We start from the raw sequence: 15,147 nt of genomic DNA on the forward strand, positions 1-15,147 counted from the left end.
CCGTTCGTCCGCCCGTGTGAAAGGGCCCTTAGGCACCTAAACGACCACAACATACAGGGATATACAATGTAATATTGACATACAAGAACACACATCGGTTGGACTTGATGGACTCACGACCCACTTCCTGATTGGCAAGGAGAAGATTAATGCCGCGTACACACGATCAGGCTTTTGCCCGGCCAAATCACATCGGAATTCTGACTGAATTCCATCAGAGAAAAATAGAACATGTTCTATATCTAAACTCCGATGGAATTCCTCAGAATTTCCGATGGAAAAATCTTCAAGGTGGCTACACATGATTGGAAAATCCGATGAAAAAAGTCAGTCTGACTTTTTCCATCGGAAATTCCGATCGTGTGTACGCGGCATTAGTGTGAAAATAGCGAATGTTCATTCGCTATTGTCACACAACTGGGTGGGATCGGGGCACCTATCAGTCAGTCGGTCCCCAGCTGACAGCTGAAATTGTCTTGTGTCTTTTTTCAACCTTACCAACTATGTAACTATGTAATGCAGCATGGTATGGAGGCAATCAGCATGTAGCACTGCTGAGGTGTTATGGAAGCCCAGGTTGCATTGTTGGGTCCAGTGTCTCATATTCCTCTTGACAATACCCCACAGATTCTCAATGGGGTTTAGGTCAGGCGAGTTTGCTGGACAATCAAGCACAATGATACATGTCATGCCTTTGGCCTACAATCAAATACAGTAATATCTTCTGGACTTGTAATTCAAATATTGTCCACTAGATGCCACTCTTAAAAAAGGACTGTTGATGGGCAAAGTTCTATGGTAATATACATTTCCTAAATAAAGGGGTTCTGCGCGAACCAACACACTGGTGAAAAAAGGTAAATCACTCTAAATATATATATACATATACGGTGAATGTGAACAAATGGTAAAGGATGGGTATGTGAACAGTCCCAATATGTGAAATAAATATATAAAGTGTAAAACTCAAAACAATTAATTAATAAAATGATTGAGCAAAAATCGAATGAATAACCCCCCTCTTTTTATCTTTGTATTTTAACGTTTTTATCCGTGCATTTTATCCGTGCATTTTTATACATATTCTATATACATACCTCTATATGGATATGTATATACTATTTTGTATATATGATTTTATATATTTCTTAGTATAATAATCATATAATTTGTATTATTTTGAATAGCTATGTTGCCCTGGGTGAATTGTTAATGTCTAATCGCCGTAATTGTACATAGGTATAAATATATATTACGATAACAGTAGATGTGTGGTGGGGAAGAAGTTACAGTTAGGGATTGAATATATCTAATTAGCACTCTCTGTATTTGATATGCATGATTGCTTTGTATGAAGGTGGCCGGAGACGACCAATCTACTACATCTTTTGACATACAAAGCAAGTCAGGAAGAAATCACAGTGGGAAAGGTTTGCACTTTATGGTGTCACCTGGAAACGACTGTACTCTTCCATGAATAGACAGGAGGTCTAACGAGCTAGAGGTAATTAGTTTAAACTTCAAACCTATACATAGCTAATAGATAGAACTAGGATGTTGCCCATATTTGGAAAGGATAGTAATGTCCACTCAGAGTGGGCCTCAGGGACATAAAGTTAAGGTGGAAGGAAGCTGTGACCATAAAAGGAAAGGCTATTTCAGCCAATCAGAAGTGACATCAGGATTATAAAGTCAGGGGGTCTCATCAATAGAATTGGAGAGAGATGATGAGAACTTCCCGGGCCCGGGATGTCAGAGGGATGTCAGTAAAGGGATGTCAGTAGCAAGGTAACATCAGAATCTATCTTCTCCCCTGCACTTATATACTTTGTCATAATTTGTTTTCTAAATACTTTTAGTGTGATGTGCTTATCTTGTATTTGAAACTAACTTTTATTTCCCTTACTTTAAAACTGTATATGTATGCAGTATGTTAGATAGCTAATATCTTTTCTCTAAATAAATGTGTTATGTTGAAACTTTCACTCTAATCACAGAACCCTTATTTTAACCATATATCGTATATGCGAGATATTAAATCTTAAATATAATATACAAATATAATATAAAAGCAACAGTGGTGACCACGACTTTGTGAACAAGACTGAAAGTATTTAATAATAACAAATATCTAAGGAAAAGATAAGTAAAATATTTTTGTTTTTTTTTAGTGGGTATTAGGAGAGATAATACACCAAGTTTTTTTTTTTAATTAAGGGATTCAAGCTGAGTCAGCTTACCCACAAGTTATTTTTTTTTAGGTTAGTAGGAGTTCAAACTGAGTCAGTTTATCCTATCCTAGCTAGGGAAAATATATGTTAATATTTTCTAAGGTTATTTGATTTTTTTTTTTTTTTTTTTTTTTTGTCTGTTTCATTAATATCCCAAAATCATAATTGATAAAATATCTTGGATGTACCATTATAACCGGTCAATGTAATGGGGATGAGATAAGGGATGACACATTTTTGTTTTAATTATCATTTATATTGACACACTGAAATAGTTGTCAATTGGTTTTTGTGAAAAAAAATAAATGTTTATTGTTTTTTGCAAATTACACAATTTTTGCTGTTAAGATTTTTTGTTTTTGTTTTTTTTTGGTATTCGTTTTAGCTTTTTATTTTTATGGATTGTTTTTTATATACACAGAAACGTGCTGGTTTTCTGTTGTCTGTAGAAAGTCACTAAAAAAGGGTGTCTAGACTTTGATGTTCAAAAAAGTTCAATGAGTTTTTGTTAGTTGAATTGTATGTCCACTAACATTGAAATCAAATCTACAAAAGAGTTGGTTCTAATTTTATGTAGTTTTATTTGATTTTTTTTTATTATGAGGAAATTTTACAAGTAGTAAGATTCTCATTATTGTTAGTTCAGTACAAAACAGTGGATGTTTAATACTGAAAGTGATAGCTTGCATTTTTGGTTTATTTTTATTTATTTTATTTGATTTTTGGGTTAGTTCAGTTTTTACTGAATTGAGTGTTACACAGTGTAAACACTCCTTTATTTACCTTTGCTATTGATAGCTTAGAGGTGTTCATCCTAATTGATCCTTGGGGGCTTCTATTGTTTCCTTTGTCTACTATTTAGACAAGATAGGCACAATGCTTTGTTAAGGATAATTAGGTTTCCACTCTAATCTAAAAAAATAATAATAAAAAAGACTGTGTTAGGGACAGCTGAAAATATTGTTTTTTTAAACTGTGTTTTTGGGGAATATATTTTATTTGGTTGTTTTTTCTCTCGGCTTTTTTCTCCTTTACTGTAAATGACTTTACAGTAGAAGGGAACAATTACTTTAATTCAGCTCACAAATTCTGCATACTAGCTGTTCGTAATGGATTCCTGGCTAGAAAGTTTTGTAGCAACGTTTACGCATAAACATGAGAACAAGGATTTTGCCTGTGATACTAAAGTATTGGAAGAACAAGCAAAAGCAACCAAAAATAACAAAAAACTTAAAAATCTAGCCTTAGCAGGCATGTATGCGGCTTGCATGTCTATGCATACTAAAATAAAGAAATTGGAAGGTATAGTCTGTAATAAAAATATTAAAATTTCTGAAAGAGAAAAGGAGAATACAGCTTTAAAAAGCCAAGTACAATCCTTATCTACCCTTAATCAAATACTTAATGCCTCACAGGAGGAAAATTTAAAAAATTACAAATTGTCCAAAAAAAAAAAACGTGGTACAATATAAAAGCATGCTAATTAAAGTTGAAACTGAACTGGACCATGTAACTATTGCATACAAAGTGTTGCAAGATCAGTTACATGAACCTAACAAAGTAAAATTTAAAGGACAGGCTGTGACTAGCATACGAGAACACAGTAATACCTGTGCCTTTGAAATTGAGGAAGATATGGATCCTAGTTCGACTTTGCCTGTGGCGAGGGGAGAAATCGCAAAGCCACAGGAAAATCGAGAAGGTCCCATTGTCATAGACTCACCAGACCATGGGGACCAGCTATCCAGAAATGAGGAGAAGGACAAGCTCCCCAGCATGGGTACTCCCCAGATCTTATCTTCCAATGAAGGAAATCAAACATTTTTAGGGTTTGATAGTGAAGGGAATGAGATGATTTCCAATGTATACCCCATTCAACCGGTACAAATCATTATGAGTATGGCTGATGTCATTAGCAAAATTAGATCTCATGAACACAGTACTTCACATGTAACCATGATAGATATTTTAACTGATTTTTCTGCTACTAAGAATCTTTTTCAGTACAATGACAATTTGCTTATAGCCACATGCGACAAAGAAAAGCATTTGCGGCTATTGGAGGAACTCAGACGAATCCTAGGAAAAACGGGACAGACATGTAATCCCATTATTGGCCAGGCACAATTGTGGCAGGAATCTGTGTCTTTTCTGGGGATTACAGTGGCAGCAAACGGTAGTAAGAAAGCCACGGAGAAGGTAAAAGTCATCCTACAATTCCCTCTAACAGTGAGTATGCCCACTCTCAGATCTTTCCGAGGAGTGGTAAATTATTTGTGGGATATCATCCCTGATGGTGCGCATAAGTCCGCACCACTGTATGTTTGGGGGAAAAAGGAGCAACACACCAATCCAGTGCAGAAGCTTAAAGAAGCTTTAGCACAAGCGCCAGTATTAGCCAACCCAGAGTACCAACTGCCCTTTCACATTGAGACTGCCATATCAGAGACAGCCCTGTCAGCTGTTCTGGCACAGGAAATCCATGGGCCACAAAACCCCATATTATATGCTTCTAAAGCATTATCTCCTGTGGAAATGAAGTACTCTCTATGTGAAAAACACCTTCTTGTCACGTTGTGGGCAGCGAAATACTACACATACATCATAAGACTTAACACAGTCATTCTGCACACGCCCACTAAGTTTCTACTCACAGACAGAGTGGAAGATGGCAATGTATTCAATGCCAGACAGGCCCATTGGGCTCTGTTGCTCCAAAATCAAGACATTAAAGTCAAACAAACAAATATTCGTTCCACTATTGCCCATGGCCTCCTTTTCCAAGGAACACCGCATGAATGTGCTATCACCCCACAATCAGCGGCACAACATTTCTCTAGACCTTTGTCAGCAAATGAAAAGGTCCCGGAAAAGGCAGTCCCAATTTTCACAGATGGATCATGTTTTTACGTGGAGGGTTCCCCACATGCAGGATTGGGAATATACATTATCGATCCGCATGCAAAGACCCAAACATCAATCTTTTGGTCATGTCAAGTCAAATCATCAAAATTCACTGAGATGGCTGCGATTGCTCATGCCCTAGAAATGATGAAAAGGGATCAAGAAATTGTTTTATACACAGATTCTGCATGGGTCTGTAAGGCTCTTACAGAATTTCTGCCCTTCTGGTACACCCACCAGTACATGTCCTCAGATGGGTCTCCACGTAAACACGTATTCCTGGTGAACTATATTGCAACATTGGTGCAAAAGTTGCCAGTCAAAACATGGGGGTGCAAAGTAAAAGGTCATATAGGCACTGCCCCATACTGGGAACAAAATGACGTAGCAGATTGCTTGGCCAAACAAGGAGCACAAGGGGGGGAGATCTGGGAAATTCCTTTGAATTTACTGGGCTCAGTTTTGTGCCCCATTGTTTGTGCCTTCACAAAATTCTGCAACTAAAATGTTTTGCTTTCTTCCCTTTTAGAGCCATGAAGTCGATGTGGATTGTGATCCTGCCCCATTTGATCGAACATACCAAGGGAGAGAAGACTGGACCGCTCATCAGCGTGATCGTTGACCAGAATCCGGTCTACTGTCTAGAGGGGGAATCCGTCTTATTGCCTGTGGCCATTGTAGGGACTGTAGGGAAGCAAGTTTATTGGTGGAGTCCCATTGATAATCATCTAGTTTGGATGAATGGCGTTGCTGGGAAGATCACGGACTACCAGAACAGAGCCATGAGCTTTCACAACGGATCTTTATTGTTTATTGATTCAAGAGACACGGTTGAGGGATGCCGGAGAGTGGAAATATTCTTTCGTTATCTACATCCTCTTGTCCAGCAACACTCATGCATCCACTCTTCAGTACGTCCCAGGGAAAATTACCTTGCAGGTGTCCCCAAAGACTAACACCCCTACTCCTACAACTTTGTCCAAAAATACAGCTGCAATCCCCTATTACAAACCAACCTCCTTGGAATGCCCAACACTGCAAGAGGAACCACCTAGTAGCCTAACGGAAAACTCAATCCCTGGAATATTGTTTAATAACGTTAAGTTTATTCATGTGCAGGTGGTACTTAATTTGTCCCAGTGGAACATGGCCGAATTCGGCTCATGTGCTCGGACAAATGTATCTTTGTTTTACTCTTCCTTGCTAGTAGATTTTTATTGCCTCCCATGCAAGCGAACTCAGGATCCAGTGGCAGAACCAAACCTTCCTCCCCACAGGGGCATTGTCAGATCCAGAAAGGTAAAGGGCACCGACAGCATACTAGCATCCAACCCAGAACTTTGTGAAACTGACATGTCAATTTGGAACCAAGCCGATTTGACAGCGATTCGCCGGCATATCGGAAATGGTGAATAGGAAAAAGGTTCGGCAAGTGCTGAAACCAGTTCTGCAGGGTGTTGAGGGGCTTGCAGGGGAGGAAAGGTTTTGTTATTTAATTCTTTTTACGGTTTATAACATAAAGCTAGAGAGGATGGTATGGGCCAAGAGGTGATATGCACCGCGTAGGGAAATTTTATCTTAAAAGACACAGATCTTACACAATGGTATTGTACTCACACTAATACTAGTGGTGGAATGAATGTACATTTTGGAGACACGTGCAAACCTTTGCCAGTTTCCACAATTTGAAGTATAGGGATAGTGACACCACACCCAAATAGAGGGCCATTTTCTTGCAAGAAAAGCCAGTCACTGTGCACCTACCGTGACCTAATGTACATATCCTTCACAATGTCGCTGCCCGTGTTCCATCCACAAGAGGACTACTTAACACAATGGCGTCCATACACTCCCTTGGATACCTCGAGAATGACGTGTACAAGGAAAGGCTGCACCTCCCCGAAATGCTCATTCAAGTTCAAGGGCGATGGAAAGCACCGCACACTGCATGCTGCACTGTCAAAGACAAAAGATACGTATGCCGTTGTGATGTGTTTGAAACTGACACTCCAGTCTGCGGTCTAAACAATGACCCGGATCCCACAGCCAACGTAGCAAGGGACCCCCAACTGGAAAGTCCACGCCAACCACCTCAAGAAACCATTCCACTTGAAATGGAGGCTAACTGCCCAGTGAAGTGGTCAAAATGGAGAACACCAAGCACAAGGGTCACCTACCACATGGATGGACTGTACTGTGTCGTTACCAATCACCAGACGTTCCTCTATGGGGGTCAGTCGTGTCCAAATACCCTATCCAAAATTTTGCTTCATTCCACATGAGTACAGTACTATTGGGCAAACTATAGAAACCCCATACCAGTGATGACATCATTGAGAGTACCCCTGAGGTCCCAGATCCTAGCACATACATACCCCATGTTGATGTAAAAATGTATACTTTGTCAGTAAACCTCCACAATCAAATTAGTAATGATATGGTGAAAACCGAGGAAAGGTTAAATGAACTTTTACATGATGGGGATTTTAGCTTAGTCACCACTAGGACCTGGAGGGAAATGGGATGAAAAGGTTTTCTCATATTGCAATGTGGGGTATTGATTTTCATGACGGGCATGGTGATATATCTTGGCTGACTTCTAAAAAAAAATGGCAGAGGGAGAAACTTAACATTCTAATGGATATCAGACATAAACAATTACTCACTTAAAGTGTGGCCTAGTCTCATCTGTCTCAACTGGCCACAAGGGGTCATTTGTTGCCCTGGGTGAATTGTTAATGTCTAATTGTACATGTCTAATTGTTAATGTCTAATTGTACATAGGTATAAATATATATTACGATAACAGTAGATGTGTGGTGGGGAAGAAGTTACAGTTAAGGATTGAATATATCTAATTAGCACTCTCTGTATTTGATATGCATGATTGCTTTGTATGAAGGTGGCCGGAGACGACCAATCTACTACATCTTTTGACATACAAAGCAAGTCAGGAAGAAATCACAGTGGGAAAGGTTTGCACTTTATGGTGTCACCTGGAAACGACTGTACTCTTCCATGAATAGACAGGAGGTCTAACGAGCTAGAGGTAATTAGTTTAAACTTCAAACCTATACATAGCTAATAGATAGAACTAGGATGTTGCCCATATTTGGAAAGGATAGTAATGTCCACTCAGATTGGGCCTCAGGGACATAAAGTTAAGGTGGAAGGAAGCTGTGACCATAAAAGGAAAGGCTATTTCAGCCAATCAGAAGTGACATCAGGATTATAAAGTCAGGGGGTCTCATCAATAGAATTGGAGAGAGATGATGAGAACTTCCCGGGCCCGGGATGTCAGATATAATATAATATTATATATAATATATAATATAAAAGCAACAGCTACAGTGGGGATCGAAAGTTTGGGCACCCCAGGTAAAAATTTGTATTAATGTGCATAACGAAGCCAAGGAAAGATGGAAAAATCTCCAAAAGGCATCAAATTACAGATTAGACATTCTTATAATATGTCAAAAAACGTTAGATTTTATTTCCATCATTTACACTTTCAAAATTACAGAAAACAAAAAAATGCCGTCTGCAAAAGTTTGGGCACCCTGCAGAATTTATAGCATGCACTGCCCCCTTTGCAAAGCTGAGACCTGCCAGTGTCATGGATTGTTCTCAATCATCGTCTGGGAAGACCAGGTGATGTCAATCTCAAAGGTTTTAAATGCCCAGACTCATCTGACCTTGCCCCAACAATCAGCACCATGGGTTCTTCTAAGCAGTTGTCTAGAAAACTGAAAGTGAAAATTGTTGACGCTCACAAAGTTGGAGAAGGCTATAAAAAGATAGCAAAGCGTTTTCAGATGTCAATATCCTCTGTTCGGAATGTAATTAAGAAATGGCAGTCATCAGGAACAGTGGAAGTTAAAGCAAGATCTGGAAGACCAAGAAAAATATCAGACAGAACAGCTCGCAGGATTGTGAGAAAAGCAATTCAAAACCCACGTTTGACTGCACGATCCCTCCAGAAAGATCTGGCAGACACTGGAGTTGTGGTACACTATTCCACTATAAAGAGATACTTGTACAAATATGGTATTCATGGAAGAGTCATCAGAAGAAAACCTCTTCTACGTCGTCACCACAAAATTCAGCATTTGAACTTTGCAAATGAACATATAGACAAGCCTGATGCATTTTGGAAACAAGTTCTGTGGACCAATGAGGTTAAAATAGAACTTTTGGGGCGGAATGAGCAAAGGTACATTTGGAGAAGAAAGGGCACAGAATTTAATGAAAAGAACCTCTGTCCAACTGTTAAGCATGGGGGTGGATCAATCATGCTTTGGGGTTGTATTGCAGCCAGTGGCACAGGGAACATTTCACGAGTAGAAGGAAAAATGGATTCAATAAAATTTCAGCAAATTTTGGATGGTAACTTGATGCCATCTGTGAAAAAGCTGAAGTTAAAAAGAGGATGGCTTCTACAAATGGATAATGATCCTAAACACACCTCAAAATCCACGGGGGATTACATCAAGAGGCGTAAACTGAAGGTTTTGCCATGGCCTTCACAATCCCCTGACCTCAACACATTTGAAAATCTATGGATAGTCCTTAAAAGAGCAGTGCGTGACAGACAGCCCAGACATCTCAAAGAACTGGAAGACTTTTGTAAGGAAGAATGGGCAAAGATACCTCAAACAAGAATTGAAAGACTCTTGGCTGGCTTCAAAAAGCGTTTACAAGCTGTGATACTTGCCAAAGGGGGCAGTACAAGATATTAACTCTGCAGGGTGCCCAAACCTTTGCAGACACCATTTTTTTGTTTTCTGTAATTTTGAAAGTGTAAATGATGGAAATAAAATCTAACTTTTTTTGACATATTATAAGAATGTCTAATCTGTAATTTGATGCTTTTTGGAGATTTTTCCATCTTTCCTTGGCTTTGTTATGCACATTAATACAAATTTTTACCTGGGGTGCCCAAACTTTCGATCCCCACTGTATATATATGCGAGGAGTACCAGCTTGGAATAGACCTGCCCATTGCCTTTTAGGCTGATGTCCTGTGTCGCTCCATATTTAGCTACATACCGTTTTAATGGTTTTATTGTAATGTTTTATATTCAGTAGTTTGCTCTGCTGGGCTTTGTCACTTGGCTGGCACTTTTAAACATTAATATCCGGATAGATTAATGTATATGCAGCCAAGAACGAATGACATCTGGCGTTACTCTGCTGACAATATTAGCATGGCTTTTAACTGATAGCGGGCTACAACAAAATGGCTGCGCCGCTACTTCCGGTTTTCGATATATATAAACAATAGCCGTACTGCCAATCAGGTTCCCCAGATGAAGACACGTGATCCCGTGTCGTAACACGTAGGGATTGGACAGAACGTACACCTGGAGTGACGTAAGCCGGCGCTGAAGACGCCGCTCGTATGTTTTATTCGTTGCACTCGTTTTAATGTTTTTTTTTTTTTTTTTTTTTCACCTCAGCTTTTACCAAATTCTAGAGACCAGCTCATGAATCGATGCTTCTTACGTCTCTTATTTGCGGTTTGCATCATGCGTGGTATTTTTACATAGCCAAAGTAAGGCAAAAGTAGCCGTAACTTCCGATAGGCTTCAAAAGAGATTTTTTTTTTTTTTTTTTTTCCACTCTTGTACAATATTTTCACAAGTAATAAGTATAAGTATCGGCATCCGACGAGGGGCTAGAATCTTATCCATGCTCTTATTGTTTTATGTCCCCTCTGGGATGTCGACACTTCACTACCATATAAAGCAGAAAGACCCCCCCCCCACCCCCTCGTGGCGCCCAGGGATCTTGTCTTTTTCCATCGCTGAAATGTCTATGGAATTTTACCAAAAATGCGTAAGATTTGAAAATAACGGTCTAAACAATCGGGCTTTGTTTCGAGGCCGCTTATACCCCATATCCTCAAAATCGAAGGAATTAGAGTGCTCTTAAACTCTCTACATAACTCCCTGTTTTTTTGTACTCCTTCCATTTTTCCCATTTTTTCTTAAAGTCGTTGTTTGTCTCTGATAGACTTTCCTTAAGCTCTTCCAACCTATAAGTTTCCTCCACTGCATCTATCCAATTCCACAGGGATGGACTTTCCGTTTCCTGCCACCTTTTTGGTATGATTCTCTTCGCTGCATTTAACAGGTGTGGTAATAAGGACTGCTTATATTTTTTTATACCCTCTTGACTCCCATGAAAGAGCACTACCCAGGGGTCTTTCTTTATCTCCTTACCCGTAATCTCTTTTATTTGACTTATTATTGTGTCCCAATAGATTTGGATTTTCGGGCAAGTCCACCAAATATGTGCCATCGTTCCTCTCTCCGGGCATCCCCGCCAACACTCGGCGGACTGGTCAGTTCTAACCTTATTAGCTTTGTCAGGGGTAATGTACCAACCCGAAATGCACTTATAATTTGCCTCGGCTGTTCGTATATCTATTGCGGAGGAGTGTGTTAATTGCATGATCCTCTGAAAAGTGTTTGTCCCTCTCGTGATTTCTAGCTCCCTTTCCCATTTGTGTACAAACGGTGCTTCATCCCGTGCTCCTATCTTAACCAGTATCCCATATAATTTAGTGATTGTGCCCTTGGAATTTTCCGATTGACATAACTTCTCGAGTGGTGTCAACTCCGCCCCCGTCCGTAGAGGATGGGGGAGATGCCGCACAAAGTGATGCAGCTGGGAGTAATGCCACCTATCGAGATTCCAATATTCTGTTCTAGCTTTCAATTCTTCGTATGTCATTATCTCTCCGTCTTTTGTGATATCTCCTAAGTGTACCGTGTTATTCCTAATCCAGTTACCACCTATTTTTTTTTCCCCCGGTGCAAAGTAAGCGTTATCTTTTAAAATCATTAGTGGAGAATTGAATTCCCTGTTCAAAAGTGTCTGAGTTCTGTCCCGCGTTCGTAGGGTGTCCCGTGTTATGTCAAATGATTTGTGGCCCAGTGCTCTATATTGTGCAGGGATCCAAATAATATTACTCAATTGTGACCTAGCTTGTGCCTTTTCAATTTGCACCCATCTTTTACCTTTCCTGTCCCGCGCCCATTCCACCGCACGAGATAGAACCGCCGCTTTGTAATAGCTTTTAATGTCAGGCACTGCCAGACCGCCCAGTAACTTTCCCTGTTTTAGGATAGAGAGTGATATTCTATGCTTTTTGTTTTTCCAAACATAATTCATTAAAAGGGTATTAAGAATTCTCAGAAATTGCTGAGGCAGGGCAATAGGGATTAATAAAAATGTATATAATATTTTAGGGACCACCACCATCTTCAACATATTAATGCGCCCAATCCACGATATAGGTTTGTTTACCGTTCTTTTTAATTCATTTTTGATCTCGTTTAGTAAAGGGACGTAATTTATTTTATATATCTTCTGTACCGTATTAGCCAGTTTAATACCAAGATATTTTATTTCTTTGCTCCATGGGAAGGCACAGATTTCTTTAACCCGGCTTTCCTCACTTTTATTTAGGTTTATGTTTAAAATTTCGGATTTGGTTACATTAATTTTGAAGTTTGAAATATTGCCATATTGTTGCAGGATCTTAGAAAGCTTGGGGATGGATTTACTCGGGTTAGTTAAATAAAATAAAATATCGTCGGCATAGGCCGACAATTTGTGTTCCTCCTCTTCGACTCTGACCCCGCTGATATCTGGGTCATTTCGAATCATGGACAATAGAGGCTCTAGAGATAGGATGAAGAGCAGGGGAGACAAAGGGCACCCTTGTCTTGTCCCATTTTTCATCTCAAACGACTCCGATAGCGTACCGTTAATTTTAAATCTTGCCGTGGGGTGATGGTAAAGTGTGTTAATCCATCGGGATAACCTATTGCCTATGCCCATGACTGTAAGTGTCTCCATCATAAGCCCCCAGTCTACCCTGTCGAATGCTTTTTCGGCATCTACCGACAGGAATAGACCTGGGGGCGCATTCAGCCTTATATTCTGAAGCAGGAGAATTGCTCTTATACTATTGTCTTTGCCCTCTCTATTGGGGACAAATCCGACCTGGTCGGGGTGCACCAAATAGTGCATAACCCCTTTCAGACGCTCAGCCAGAACTTTGGCAAAGAGCTTGATGTCTGTATTTAGCAAGGATATTGGTCTGTATCCCGAGCAGAGTGAGCAATCTTTCCCTTCTTTCAAAATTAATGCCACCGATGCCGCTGACGCTTCCCTGCTAGTTTCGTATTCTGATCCTAGGCCGTTGAAGTATTTACATATCCTTGGTATTAGAATCTTACTGAATCTCTTATAATACCAGACAGAAAACCCGTCAGGGCCAGGGCTTTTTCCCACTGTCGTGTTTTTCAAAACATTTTCAATTTCTTCTTCAGTTATGGGACGATCCATGTTGACTCTATCAAACTCCTCTAATCTAGGAAGTCCCGCTTTTGCAAGAAAATCGCATATTTTAGCCTCCTTTTCACCTGTTTGCCACCCTGACTGCTTTATTGTGTATAATTCCTCGTAATAATTTTTAAAGGTATCTGCGATTTCTCTAGTCGTATAGACCAGATTCCCATCTTTTCTTTTAATTTTTCCAATAAAATTTCTAGTTTTCTTTTTTTGGGCCATTTTGGCCAAATGCTTACTGGGTTTATTACCCCATAGATACCTCTCTCTAGCTATACAGTTAAGTTTTTTCCTCGCTTCTAGATCCGTGATCTCCTTGAGCGCGTCTCTTTTTAGGATTAGGTTGTGATAAGTCTCTTTTAGTCCCTGTTCTTTGTGTTTACGTTCTAAGATTGCTATGTCTTTGGTCAGGGTCTCAGCCTTCCTTTTTCTCTCTTTTTTTTCCCTGGCACTCTCAGCAATTAATATCCCTCTAATGTACACTTTATGTGTCTCCCAGAGAGTTGCGCTTGATATCCCCTCAGTATCATTTATAATAAAAAATTGTTTGAGATCCGCTTCCACCCTACTCGCCACCTCTTCGTCTCGAATCAGATTATCGTTTAGTAGCCACCTCGGCCGTTCACTCTTTTGTAAGGATGATTTAATCTTCATGGTAATTGGGGCATGATCTGAGATAGTCATAATTCCAATGTCCATCTCAGTGATCAAGTCCAATAGCCTATGATCTACCAGTATGTGATCTATTCTGGTATACGTTCCGTGTGGAGGAGAGAAAAACGTGTAATCATGTGTGTTTGGGTGGAGTACCCTCCAGGCGTCCACTAAATGACTATCGTGAATCTTGTGTTTAATTTTTTGTAGTTGCACGTTCGTTGTCTCCTTCACCCGGGACGTACTGTCTTCTCTCGGATTCATGACGAAATTAAGGTCCCCCATCAGAATTATATACCCCTCGGCAAAATTTTCCAAGTTGCCCAGGATTCTGCTTAAATATTGGGTTGGATGTACATTCGGGGCGTAAATATTTGCAAGGGTATAGACAGTGTTTCCCAGTTTTCCTTTTAAGAATAAATATCTACCTTCCGGATCTGTCAGCCTTGCCTCCAGGATGAACCCGATCCCTCTAGCGAAACCAATAGCTACACCCCTAGCGCGTTTGGAAATGGCGTCCCCGTAGAACCAGGTAGGATACATGGGAGAGTACAGCTTTACATTAGAATCCAGAGTCAAGTGGGATTCCTGTATGAAAACCACATCAGCTCTGTATTGTTCAATCTCGTCCAAAACCTTCAGTCTTTTAGTTATTGAGTTCAAGCCCTTTACGTTATAAGATAGATATTTTACTTCTGCCATTTCAAATCCCTACGTCATTTCACTAAGCTTTCTGAAAGATCCACTGGGAGCCACGTTCCCTATCCCACCCCCTTTTTGGAAGAGGAGAGTTCCCTCTCTCTCTCCAAACCTCCCCTCCCACTCCCTCCCTCCCCCCATCCCCTGCCCCTGACGAGGCCAAAACATCGCCTCTGAACCGCAGGGATCCTCCCACCCCACTACCCGTCGGTTCTCGTGTAATGAGGTGAAGCTTCCCGACGCCTCCCCTCTCATTCACCCCCAAGGACGAGCCCTTGGGAGTTGATCTTATATG

Source organism: Rana temporaria, chromosome 8, assembly GCF_905171775.1.
Source record: "Rana temporaria chromosome 8, aRanTem1.1, whole genome shotgun sequence".
NCBI classification, from domain to species: domain Eukaryota; kingdom Metazoa; phylum Chordata; class Amphibia; order Anura; family Ranidae; genus Rana; species Rana temporaria.